This window comes from Propithecus coquereli, unplaced genomic scaffold (genome assembly GCF_000956105.1).
Source record: "Propithecus coquereli isolate 6110/MARCELLA unplaced genomic scaffold, Pcoq_1.0 Scaffold290, whole genome shotgun sequence".
In the NCBI taxonomy this organism is placed as follows: domain Eukaryota; kingdom Metazoa; phylum Chordata; class Mammalia; order Primates; family Indriidae; genus Propithecus; species Propithecus coquereli.
In genome coordinates this window covers 1,863,101-1,876,625 of record NW_012148508.1, presented here as the reverse complement: position 1 = coordinate 1,876,625, position 13,525 = coordinate 1,863,101, and the positions used below count along the sequence as shown (strand labels likewise).

Here is a 13,525-nt window from a genome sequence, read left to right as displayed (position 1 = left end):
TAAAAATATATAGAAAAAATTAGCCGGGCATGGTGGCGCATGCCTGTAGTCCCAGCTACTCGGGAGGCTGAGGCAGAAGGATCGCTTAAGTCCAGGAGTTTGAGGTTGCTGTGAGCTAGGCTGAAGCCACAGCACTCGAGCATGGGCAACAGAGTGAGACTCTGTCTCAAAAGAAAAAAAAAATGTCATGAAACAATAGATGTTGGCATGCATGCAGTGAAAATGGAATGCTTATACACTGTTGGTGGGTGTGTAAATTAGTACAACCTCCATGGAAAACAGTGCAGAGATTCCCCAAAGAACTAAAAGTAGACCTACCATTCAATCCAGAAATCTCACTACTGGGTATTTATCCAAAAGAAGAGAAGTCATTATATCAAAAAGACACATGCACTCGTGTGTTTATCACAGCACAATTCACAATTGCAAAGATACAGAATCAACCTAAGTGCCCATCAATTGATGAATAGATAAAGAAAAAATATACATGTACACACACACCACAAACCATGGAGTACTACTCAGTCATAAAAAAGAACAAAATAATGTCTTTTGCAGCAACTTGGATGGAACTAGAAGCCATTATCCTAAGTATCTCAGAAATGGAAAAACAAATACCACATGTACTCACTTATAAGTGGCAGCTAAGTGATAGGTATACATGGTCATGCAGAGTGGTATAATAGATTTTGGAGACTTAGAAAGGGGGAGGGGGGAGGGGGTCAGGGATCAAAAGTTACCCATCAGGTATAATGTATACTATTTGAGTGACAGGTGCACCAGTGACAAGTACACTAAAAGCCCTGACTTCACCACTATGCCATTCATCCATGTATCAAAAAACCACGTGTACTCCCTAAACTTATTGAAATAAAATAAATAAAACGTAATTTTCTATCATCAAATTTAAATCCATTTAGTCAATTAAATATGGTTGACTGATCTACATAATCTGGAAAATAAGCTGTATTAAAAACCCAAGATTTTTCTAAACAAATTCCACCCACCTATAAGGACATATATATGTCTAACAAATTTGAGTCTGTTGCGTGTCAAATGGCATGATATATGCTTTATGCACATATTCACTAAAAGGATGTGTGTTTTCTCTTTTAAATGGCATAAAACAAAGCAATCTTATTGCCAAATTTCATAGCATCAACTGCTGTCAAAGAACAGTAGCTGCTATATTAGGACAAATGTTTGATTAACAAAGAAGAACAGAGGTATTGCATTGTAAAAAGCATACAAGAAAGATACACAAATGATTTGGAATAAAATATACTTTCTTTAGCTATAAAAGCCTTGTAGGGCTTTCTAAATAAATGCCATGTTAAATGCTTTGTACTTGTCTGATATAATGTGTTATGAGTTACTGTAAACTTAAAGTAACAAAATAAGTTTTGCGAGCTATTACTTAAAGCAATGTAAGATATGGACAAATATATGTCATATTAGATAATCATCAAAATATTTCTTTGCCAGGCACTGGGTACACATTGGCGAATAAAAGCTTCATAGTCCTTGCCCATCTGGTGCTTAGAGTCTAGTCAGGAATGACAAGCTTCACATAAAGGTTGTAAATAAATCTGTAAGTACAGAGAGTGGTGTGTGCTAAGAATTAAATGGAAAGGGTGGTAATGCAGGTAGCAAGGCTGCTTAGGGTAGTCAGGAAGGGCTTTCTGAGGGAGATATATAAAATCAAAGGATGAAAATGAGCTATTTGTTGAGGAGAAGGAAGGGGAAGGAAGCACATTCTAGCACGTCTGAGATACTGACAAGATGCCATGGTGGCTCTGAGGAATAAATAAGAGGAAAAACGTCAGTCCACATACTGGAAGAGCATCTAGAGCTTAAATATTTTTACCTTTTATTATTATTTTTATTGATACATAATAGATGTACATATTTTGGGGGTACATGTGATAAACTGATACCATCATATAATGTATAAAGATCAAATCAGGGTGATTAGGATATCCATGACCTGACATATTTATCTTTTTTTTATGCTATGAACATTCCAATTATTCTCTTCTAGCTATTTTAAAATGTACACTAGATTAATGTTAACTACAGTCATCCTACTGATTTATCAAACATTAGGCCTTTTTTCTTCTATCTAACTGTATATTGTACCCATTAATCAAATGACTTTGGGAATATAATCGTTTCTGAATTGATAACCTCATTCCCTTATGAGACATGTCACATGGTTGAAATTCCAAAAGAATGTTCCTTTTTTATGGAAAAGAAAGTCAAAGGTATAAGCCATAACAAAACCCCAGCAAGTATTTGTGGAGAATACTTACTTAATGGAGCACACAATTAAGGCTTACATTTTCTTGAATAAATATGGATATTTAACTTTTTACAGAAGATTTCTTTCAATTTTTTCTATTTCTTGTTTAAGTAGTAAAGGCAAATACAACAAATGACAAATAATTTGAGGATGAACTAACCGTAAAAGTACAATAGTAAAATTAAATTTCTCAGGTGGAAGTAGCCTAATCCTTAGGGCTAGGATATCTATGACCAAGAGTAAGAATCTTGCCATCAATATCAAAGCCAGAAAAATCCAAAGATAGGATTAATATCACAAAGGGCAACAGACAGAACATAAAATCTAGGGCCTAGAGCCTCTGGGAACTTCATCCAAAGAATCTTCTTAACAAAACCACATTCTAGCAGAATCTAATGGGAGATAAGCCTGGAAATCCAAAATTACCTTACTGAAGATATTCTACATAATCTATTGAGTCATGAAAATTTAAAAAATAAACAAAACAACTGATTGACCATCAAGATATTTCTAATGATTCACTTCCCACCTTGGCAGTGAGTTTGTGGTTCCTGGACATGGTGAGACCTCTGCTTAACATCTCTAATGGGATCCCTGCCTATGAATTAATACTATAAATTGCCACTGACACTTCTACCAAAATCAGTGGCTCTAGTGCAAAAATTCCAAAGGATTATAGTCATTCTAGTTCAAGAAATAAAGACTGTAAATACTAGCGCAAGAAGTAGGAGAAAGTATCAGCATACAAGAGAAGAAATTCTAGAGCACTGCACAGCAAAATTATTTTAAAACAGCAGACTCTCAGTTCTCACTGGAGAAATAATTTAGCAGGCATAAGAGGGCACTTGAACCAGATTGCTGGAGTTTCAATCTTGGCCTTGTATTTTACTATATATGCAACTCTGAATAATTTACTGAATCTGTCTCAGTTTCATCATCTGCAAAATGAAAATAAAAGTGCATGTTAATGGGGTTCTTGTGAATATTAACTAACACTTGTAGTAAGCAAATAAGTAAGGGTTAACGAGTATAAATCCTAAAATTAAATAAATCTCCTCTGTTCCATGTTAATCTGCATTTTGTACTCTTTCTGCAAGAGTTTAAACTTACAAACTGGTATTTTAGTATCATCCTTTTCCATTCTCCCATGTACCTCAACCATGACAAACAGTATTTTTAAAACCAAGCTATTTTCTATTAATAGAAGATCTTTCACTTTAGGGCATTGCCAGGTAGAATATATCCTATGCCTTTCTGCTTTACCTAGTGCTGTTCAATGACCTGAAAGATAGAACAGTTTAGTATTTTACTACTTATTTTTGTCAAGTTTTACTCTCTTTTCATTAATAGTAGTCAGACTCAGAATCTTAAGATTCCAAAAAGCAAGGGACGGGTATTTGTATACACAAGGAGTGCAATGCGCACTACCCGAAGGATGGACATATTTGAAACACGGACTTGGCGGGGGAACCAAGGGCAACACACGTAACCTAAACATCTGTACCCCCATAATATGCTGAAATAAAAGAAAAAAAAAAGATTCCAAAAAGCAAAGATAGTAAAGGCATTACCTGTGTTTTACTAAAGTCTTAGGACGTGGAGGATGTTTTGTGAATGTATTCATTAAAAGAGCTTAGAACATGACATATTTAGCAATATATCTAAGTAATTAAGATTATGTAGCTTTGATATCTACTTATTCTGAAATTCAGAAATGTTCTAGAGCCACCCCTATCCCTTTACCAAATAAAGATGAACGCATCCAACCTTTATCCATTAACTGACTTGTACTTCCTCCCAAATATACAAGGTCCTGGGCACCTGCCCAGAAAATGAGTTCATCACAACACATCACACCCTGAGACAAGGTGTCTGAGTCTTCTAAGTTTTCTAGTTTGAAGTTCCTGTCCTCATAGACAACTCCCTGACTCCTGACAGGTTTCAGCAAGAGCTGCTCTGATCTTCCCCATACAGAAGCTCTTGATCCAGCCGACCTAGGCAAAACCGTCCATGACACAGGTGCTGTAGAACTGTCAGAATGCAGAGGACATCAGCAATAGGTACAAAGCACAAAGGAGAGAGAAACTGCAGAAGTTTTCAGTGAGAACCAGGTTTTATGTTGAAATAAATAATGAAATTAAAAGGAAGGATGTTAAAATAAGGTTGTAAAAACAAGCTCAATTCATACATACTTTCTTTTGAAAGTTCAAAGCACTTATGCCAATATGGTCTCATAGTCCACTTAAGTATAAGGCTCATTTTACAGATAGTAAAATGGAGAAATAGTGTCTTGCCCATTTAGTCTACATCAAGTCAAGAATATAGGGCATCTAACTTCCAGATCATTCTTTTATTTTTCTATTCTCTGTTGCCTAAATTTCTAAATTTATACAAAAATAAATGAAATTACTGACAATATACAAAATGAAAATATGGAAGATGTAAAAGGTCTTTTAACAGAAAGGAGACTGACTACAATAATGGTTTGCAAAACAAGCTATGCAGTTTTGCACCTCGAGGAGTTTCTTAGAAATACAGATTCCAAGTCATCCTCATTCTTCTCAGTCACAATGCCCTGGGCATAACCTGAGAATCTGAATTTTTAATGAAGTCCTCAGGTAACACTAATGCAGGGACCAGTATCTATAAACCATATTACTAGATATATCGTGATGCTAAACAACTTGGTGAATAATCTCAGATGACATTCCCCCAACTCCCAAAACCTTAATAAAACTCAGATAGTGCCCTTACTATCTTTGTTATCCAGAATCTAAAGATTTTGAGTCTGACTACTATTAATGAAAAGAGAGTAAAGCTTGGTATTTAAGCAGTAAACTGTTAAACTGCTCAATCTTTCAGGCCATTGAACATCACTAGGTGAAGCAGAAAAAGCAATTTGCTACAAAGTACTCCTGAGACCTGAAGAACTCCCTTCTCCTTATCAGTCCTAAATAAATGATAGAAAACATTAAATAGAGAACATTACTCTCAAAAGCCTGGAGTAATATAAACTTTTCAATAACCTATACTAACATCTAGAGCAGCACTTCTCAAACTAATGCAAAAAATCATCTTCAGAGCTTGTTAAAATTCAGATTATGACTCTGGAAGGCTGGGATAGGATCTAATATTCTGCATTTCTTACAAGATTCCAGATGATGCCAATGCTATTGGTCTCCAGCCCACACACTGAGTAGCAAGAATCACACAACTACAGTCAGAAATAACTTCAGGATGATTATGAGATAGCTTGGGATGAACTCACAAAATACCTGTATATATTAATACTCAGCACTTTTAGAACATTCTCAAGTGAATTTTTTATGAAGAATGGAAACATCGTTTTCACTCTTAAATCATATACTATCTCACCCACTTCTGAGAGCCAACATTCAGTGCTTTATGAATTAAAACTACAAACCCTCAACAAACTAGGCATAGAATCAATATATCTCAAAATATAAAAGCCATATATGACAAACCCACAGCCAACATCATACTGAATGGGGAAAAGTTGAAAGCATTCCCACTAAGAACTGGAACAAGACAAGGGTGCCCACTGTCACCACTTCTATTCAACATTGTACTGGTAGTCCTAGCACACAGGAATCAGGCAAGAGAAAGAAATAAAGGGTATCCAAATCAGAAAGGAGGAGGTCAAACTACGACTTTTCACTGATGATATGATCTTATACTTAGAAAACACCAAAGACTCCACCAAGAGACTCTGAAAATTCGTAAATAAATTCAGCAAACTCTCAGGTTACAAAAATAAATATACACATATCAGGAGCATTTCTATATTCTAATAACAGTCAAGCTGAAAGTCAAATCAAAGACCCAACACCATTCACAACAGCTACAAAGAAAATAAAATATCTAGGAATATACTTAACCAAGGAGGTGAAAGATCTCTACAAGGACAATCATGAAACACTGAAGAAATAAATCACAGATGACGCAAATGAAAAACATATCATGCTCATGGATCGGTAGAATCAACATTGTTAAAATGTCCCTATTTCCCAAAGTGACTTACAGATTCAATGCAATTCCAATCAAAGTACCAATGACATATTTCACAGATCTAGAAAAAATAATTCTATACTTTGGAACCAGAAAAGAGCCCCAGTAGCCAAAGCAATCCTAACCAAAAAGTACAAAGCTGGAGGTATCACCATTACCAGACTTCAAACTATACTACAAGGCTATAGTAAGGAAAACATTATGGTATTGGTACAAAATTAGAGACATAGACATAAAAAAAGATGAATTAATGCCTTTTGCAACAGTTCAGAAGGAATTGTAGACTGTTATCCTAAGGAAAATATCTCAAGAATGAAAAAACAAACACCACATGTGCTCACTATTAAATTGGAATTAACCAATAGGCACACAAGTGCACAGAGGGAAGTAAAAGTCATTGGAAATCAAGCCGAAGGGAGAGGGGAGGAGGGGAGAGGAAGAAACCCATATAAATGGTACAATGAACATTCTTTGGGTGATGGGCACATTTTTAGCCTTGACTCAAGCCATGTAACAAAAACATTTGTACCCCCTTAATATTATGAAATAAAAATGAATAAATAAATAAAACTATAAACATGAAGTTGTCAAGAATAATCTCAAACCAATTCATTTTTTCTATTTCACTGTTGAGGGTTTGTCTTTCAATATTTTTTGATGCTAGGTCATTTCTATAAATATTACCCACAAAAATCACACAAAGCATATAGTCCCATCCCCACTTCACAGATGAAGAAATAAATTCAGCAGGATCAACTCACATAAAATAATGTTGAGGGCAAAATACAATATTTTTGTTCTTGTCCATGGTTACCATTTCACGTGTGCTGTTTGGTAGTTAATGAAATGTTACTAGCTTGTTCAGGAATCAGTTCCCAAAAGATTTGAGCATATTCTCTGACATGTATCATTCTCTCAATAATAACTGACAAGATCTTCAATATAATGCTATATTTTCAAAGAATAAGGATAGATTATTGCAAGCCCTAATACAGGGAAATATTTCTCAAAAATAAAACTTTAGTTATCGTGAAACTACGTGAGTTTAGATTTTCCTCTAACCTACCAAATGCAATTTATTTTATCAGCATTAATATGAAAACCTCCAAGGCATTCATGGTATTTTTCCTCCATTTCTCCATTTTAATCACCCCCTTATCCATAAAGACTTCCCAAATGATTCGATCCAAGAATAAACATAGTGTCCTCTGAATTACTCTAAAACTTTGTCTATTTCTTAAGATTTTTTTTACACCCTTTATTAAAAATTGTGTATGTCTTACTTTCAAGTTATATATAATCACCCTCAGAGTAAGACCAAAGCTCACACATCTCTGTACTCCCCCCACCACACACCATCCACAGAAATAATAAATATCTGCTTAATAACCAAACAAATGCATAATTACAGCTCTGGGGATATTAATGAAGCTGGATTTAATATGTAGAATCACAGAGCTGCACAGAAATATTAAGAGGTGAACAGATATTTTGAAGTTGGTATATTTTCAGTGGTACTCTGAAAAAAATTTCATTATTTAAAAACTCCTAGAACTTTTAGCTACATTAAGCCAAACGAACTTAAAAGACATTACAAATATATGATTTGCATTAAATTTAGATTCTATATTCTCCTGCCAACAGGATAGCAAACACTTTCCTCATGCTACCTGAGCAAAAAAGATGTCATTTTGTAGGATTCCTTAGCACAGGGTTGCCAGATAAAACACAGGATGCCCAGTTAAATTTAAATTTCAGATCATAAATTAATATTTTAGTGTATGTCCCATAAAATATTTGGGATATATTTATATAAAATCTCATTATGTCCCATTCAATATTGGACAATGAGGAGATAAATCAAAGAAACTTAGATTAAACAGCTAAATCAACCTTTCTCTCCAGGCAAAAGACATCAAGCTGCCTAAAAAAAGACTAAACTTGTACTTAATACAAGTGACTTAGACTTTCTGTGAGAAAAGATATTTTATTATTTATCTTACTTTACAGAATTTTCATGTGCTATAAAAAAGCATTTATTTTTGGATCATCCATATTTCAGTACACAGTGGCCTTTTATCCCAATAGTAGCATTTCATTTGTTAGTAGAGATTATTATATTTTCATCATTCATAAAGAGTTGAGGAATGCTTCTGGAAAAAATCAGCTAAAAGATGTTATTCATTTATTATATTCTGATAATATTTCTATCTTCATAATAAATCAGCCTATAGTATATGGGAAGCACAGTTCTGAGCAATGCTTGTTTTTATCCTTTAAATGTTAACTTCCAGAGATTGATGCCATGACTTGAAAACCTCTTCTTTACTGAATAACTGTATTTTACTTTGAATAGTTTTAATCATAATTCTTCTTCTTCAATGACTAAATGGAGCATCAAAATAAATGAATAAATCATAAATATTGATTAATTAGACTTTGAAAGGTACGTTCAGCAATTAAAGAATCAAACAATTACAGATAAATTATCACAGAAAAAAATAATTCAAATATTTAAATTTAAATAAGGTTCAGTAGATATGACATCTAATAAAATTAGTCATTTCTGTAATATATATGCATTGTATAAAGGTCTACAATTTATGGCAGGTGATATTACTGCCACTGTAGAATGATAAAATGACAACCAGGGAAAGAGAGTATCTCAGGGACAAAAACAAAAATAAAATTATACATGGAAAATCAGATCAATCCTTTAGAATGGAAAAGTGGGGAGGAACAGTCTACAGAATATAACCTAAGAAAATCAAAATTCTGAGTGAATAAATTTCCGTTCGGTCTACTCATCTTGTATTTTTAAGTTGAAATAGTCTTATTAATATTTACACATTTGTAGTAACTGGCTTTTTGAGGGAGTGGGATGGGGAGGTTTCATCTTCAAGAGGTAGAAGAAAATACTATTAATATCTTATCTGATAATTTCCAACTGATGAATCATTTTCAAAAGGAAGACATCCCCTACAAAGTGTTCAAAATAGATGTCATCCCATAAAATATAAAGTAAACAACAAATAGGAAATAATTTATACAAATGAATATAAAATGAAACTCATGGCTACAGTTAATCTTATTCTAAGACTTGATAACTTGATAACTGCACAAAAAAAAATTTCAGGAAAATTTATTCTGAAATTTCTAATAAATAATGTGTACAAATAAAGGTAAAGACTTTGTGAGTTATTTTTACAGTGGACTATAGTATCCTGGGTAACTTTTTGTCTCACAATGGCAATTTTCAAACTGAACTATTATGTCTATTTCAAGGTATTATAGAGTATAGTATTATAATACTGATTTATTAGGATTATTCTTAAAAACATAACATATACTATATGCAAATTTAAATGCAATCATCATGGCCCTCACCCTTTTAGACACTCTGTACTAATGCACTGTGTACTTGGCATTTTCAGATGTGTTGATAGTTAGTACTTATCATAAAATCCTCTTCTTCAGAATTAGCCAAGCACACAGTCTATGTTCTTTCACAGAGTGCTTTTAAGATAGAGATCAAGCAGTAGCTACATTAATTTGACCATCTACTGTATCCAATGTTAATACTTTAATCCTGAGTTTACATATTTTATGTCTAAAAGGTATAAAAACTAATTAAAATTTTAAAATGCACTCATAAATCTCCTAACAGATCTTTTGTCATCACATATGCTACCAGAAACTGTCTGCATTTTTCTACATTCTAGCCAATAATGGACATTTTAATATTTGCAGGTAGATAATAATATTACTGATTTTTATGTACTTATTGAATAGTAAGGGAGATTGTGCATTCATTCACATATTTACTGGACGTGTGCACTGATGAGAATCGATTCCTCATTTTTTATCTTAAAATGTTACAATTTATTGTTAGTGATGCACAAATGAATGAATATACACATATATATGTTTATATCTAAGCTCACAAATTGAAGACTGGAACATAACCATAGATTCATAAAATATGATTTTACGTGGATAGGTAAATAGAGATCTATATATATACGTAGAAAGAGAGATACCTGGCCGGGCGCGGTGGCTCACGCCTGTAATCCTAGCACTCTGGGAGGCCGAGGCGGGTGGATCGCTCAAGGTCAAGAGTTCGAGACCAGCCTGAGCAAGAGCGAGACCCCGTCTCTACCAAAAAATGGAAAGAAATTAATTGGACAGCTAAAAATATATGTAGAAAAAATTAGCCGGGCATGGTGGCGCATGCCTGTGGTCCCAGCTACTTGGGAGGCTGGGACAGTAGGATCCTTGAGCCCAGGAGTTTGAGGTTGCTGTGAGCTAGGCTGATGCCACGGCACTCACCCCAGGCAAGAGAGTGAGACTCTGTCTCAAAAAAAAAAAAAAAAAAAAAAAGAAAGAGAGATATCTATATGTAGATACAGATAAAGATAGATTATATATGATAAAGAAAGTGATATTTATGGTACAGTAGAATATATATGAATATGTATTAAAATATATACGGCATATATATGACTATATGTGAATATTTGTATACAGTTTTGCTAGTTTTTCAACTAATATAAAATGTTATCTATCTAGCTGGAAATAGTCTTTCTCATTTGTTTTTATTCAGACAAAATTATGCTTGTAAGAGTCATCCATGTTTTACTCAACTGTCATTTATTCAAATTTACTACTGTATAATATCCCACCTGTATGAAAATTCTATGAATTATCAATCTCTTATGGACAGATATTGGGCTTTTTTTTCCATTTTGGTTGCTTTCTTCTTTCAAAAAACGTAATTATGGACACTTTTGCACAAGTTTCCTAGCACACCCATGCAAAAGGTTTTCTTCTGAGGAGTAAAATTATGTAGTCATTGGGAATATGAACATCTGATATTGCCAAAATTTGCCAAATTAGCTTTCTAAAATCATATGGGCTGACTCTTTTTACCCCTTATAATGTTTTTGTCTTAAAGTCTATTATTTTTGGAGATTAATAAGGTGATCTCATGTTTTGTTTGCTTAGGATTTGCCTTGTATAATTTCATCTATCTTGATCTTTTTGTTATTGATGTCTAAATTACACTGAGTCAAAGGATATTCTATAGGGTACTGTTTTTGAAATCTGATTTATTTGTGGCTTAATATGCGTCAGCTTGTATAACTATTCTATACCTTCTTGAAAAGCATGTACATTCTCTAATTGTTGGGTACAGAATTTGTATATTTTTATTAAATCAATTTGTTAATTTGTTGTTCGAGTCTTTTAAATTTCGAAAATTTTTTTCTGATTAACTTTTAATAAGAAGTTTCTTAAAATTTACCACTGTGATCGTGTTTTCTCATATTTTTCCTATAGTTCCTCTGTCGACTTCTGCTTTATCTTTTTATATTTATTTATGCTTATATTTTATGTATTCAGAACTATTACACCTTCTTAAGGAATTAAATCTCTTATCATTACATAATTATTTTTTCTTTCCCTCATATGCTCTTTGTCTTAAAATCTTTAAGTTGTATGTTATTAATAAAAGTACCTCAATAAAAGTACCTTTGGTGTCTATTTGCTAGTACAACTAAAATCTATTGTTTTCTTTCAAACTGCCCAGAGTCTTATGTTTTGGGTGTATATCCTGTAGACAGTATATAGTTGAATTTAAAAATATAGTCTAATATTATCTTTTCAGTAGAAAGTTTAATCCATTCATGTTCATTAAGATTTTTGATGTCTGCACTTTTTTAACCATCTACTTTAGAACAGTGGTCAATAGAGAATGGGTATATTATTGAATTAGATAATAAAAGAAATGCAATCAGAAAAGCAAACTCACGAGTGGAATATGGTAACTTACTAATAATCTTTATTAGAGGTACTATAGGTAAATATGAAACATTAAGAAGATTGACCAAATCTCAGTTGCTGGAGACATGTTTGCAGTTCAACCAGGTTAAACTTAGCTCTGAAGGAAAATACCCATGCAATGGAATCCACACAGGTTTTACACTTGCAGCTCTGTTGCTTCTCAGCTATAGTTATCTTACAGCTAAATGACTTTACATATTGCACAGCTCATGGCTTATGCTCATTTTTCCTACACTGCAAGTCTTGTACATAAAGCACTCAAAAGCCTAGAATGTTCCACAGCAATAACATAAAATTATGGTAGAATTTTCCCAACATGAATAATATGAGTAAACAAATTTAATAAGAAAGATACTATTGTGCCAAGGCAAACTTGTTCTCTTATTGTATCTTGAAAATGTGGCATTTTGGGAAAACGCTTTGGTAGTAGATCAAGTTTTAAACAGCAATGTGACTATTTCCTTTCATATCTCTGGGCCTCCCTTGTTGTTCAACTTTCAGTAGAATTTCTTTGTACTTCCTACCAAGCTGTGACTACTGAAATTATAAGTCTCTGAATTTCAAATACTTTTATAAGAACTCATAAACAGATTGAAGCTAAACTACTCAGCACCTTAAAGGATCTCTGATCAGCCAGACTACATCAGAATTTAAAAATAAGTGTAAGAGTATTTTAATGCCCAAGGGACAAGTGCAGTTTAATTTTTTAGCTAATAAAATGCTGAGAGGTTGACGTAAATTCAAAATGAACAGACAAATGTCATTTAGTGAGAAACCCTAGGTCTTCAGAAGGGTTCCAAGGCCACGTTATAGTGAAAGATTAATATGTAACTCACCTTGGAGATCTCAGATTATTCATAACGATTGTGAAGTCAAAAACTCATAGGGATCTCATTTACATAAAGATATTCACTGAGCTCCTATGAGGCATCCTGCCACTGTGTTAAATCGTGCAGACACAGTGGCGAACAAGAAATGAATAGTCTCTTCTCTCTGGAGTTTACTTTCATCACTGAATATTAACTAAATCCTGACATTATTCAGTAATATTTTTATTCATACTTTTACTTCTTGAGGGATTATTGTGTTTACCTAAAGCATATAGAAACCCTTTTTCCCAGACAGGTTTTCAAGCAATGACCTCAGCCGCCTTGAGAAAAACTGGTTGCCTAAATGATCTGGTAGCTAGATGTATCAGAATGAGTGTGTGAATGTGTGTGTGTGTGTGTGTGTGTGCATGTATGTGTGCACGTGTGTGTGTGTGTGTGTGTGTGTGTGTGTACTGGCTGATTTTTTCAGGATTAAAGAAAATTATGAGGATTTCTCAAAAATATTGTCCTTTTTCAAAAAAAA

At 33.5% G+C, this 13,525-nt stretch overlaps 1 protein-coding gene across 3 annotated transcripts in view; it reads right to left on the bottom strand.

Annotated features, from left to right (window-relative positions):
• Positions 1 to 13,525, bottom strand: part of TRPS1 (trichorhinophalangeal syndrome I) — a 280,472-nt gene that overhangs the window by 201,161 nt on the left and 65,786 nt on the right. The gene's annotated exons all lie outside the window — the stretch shown is intronic.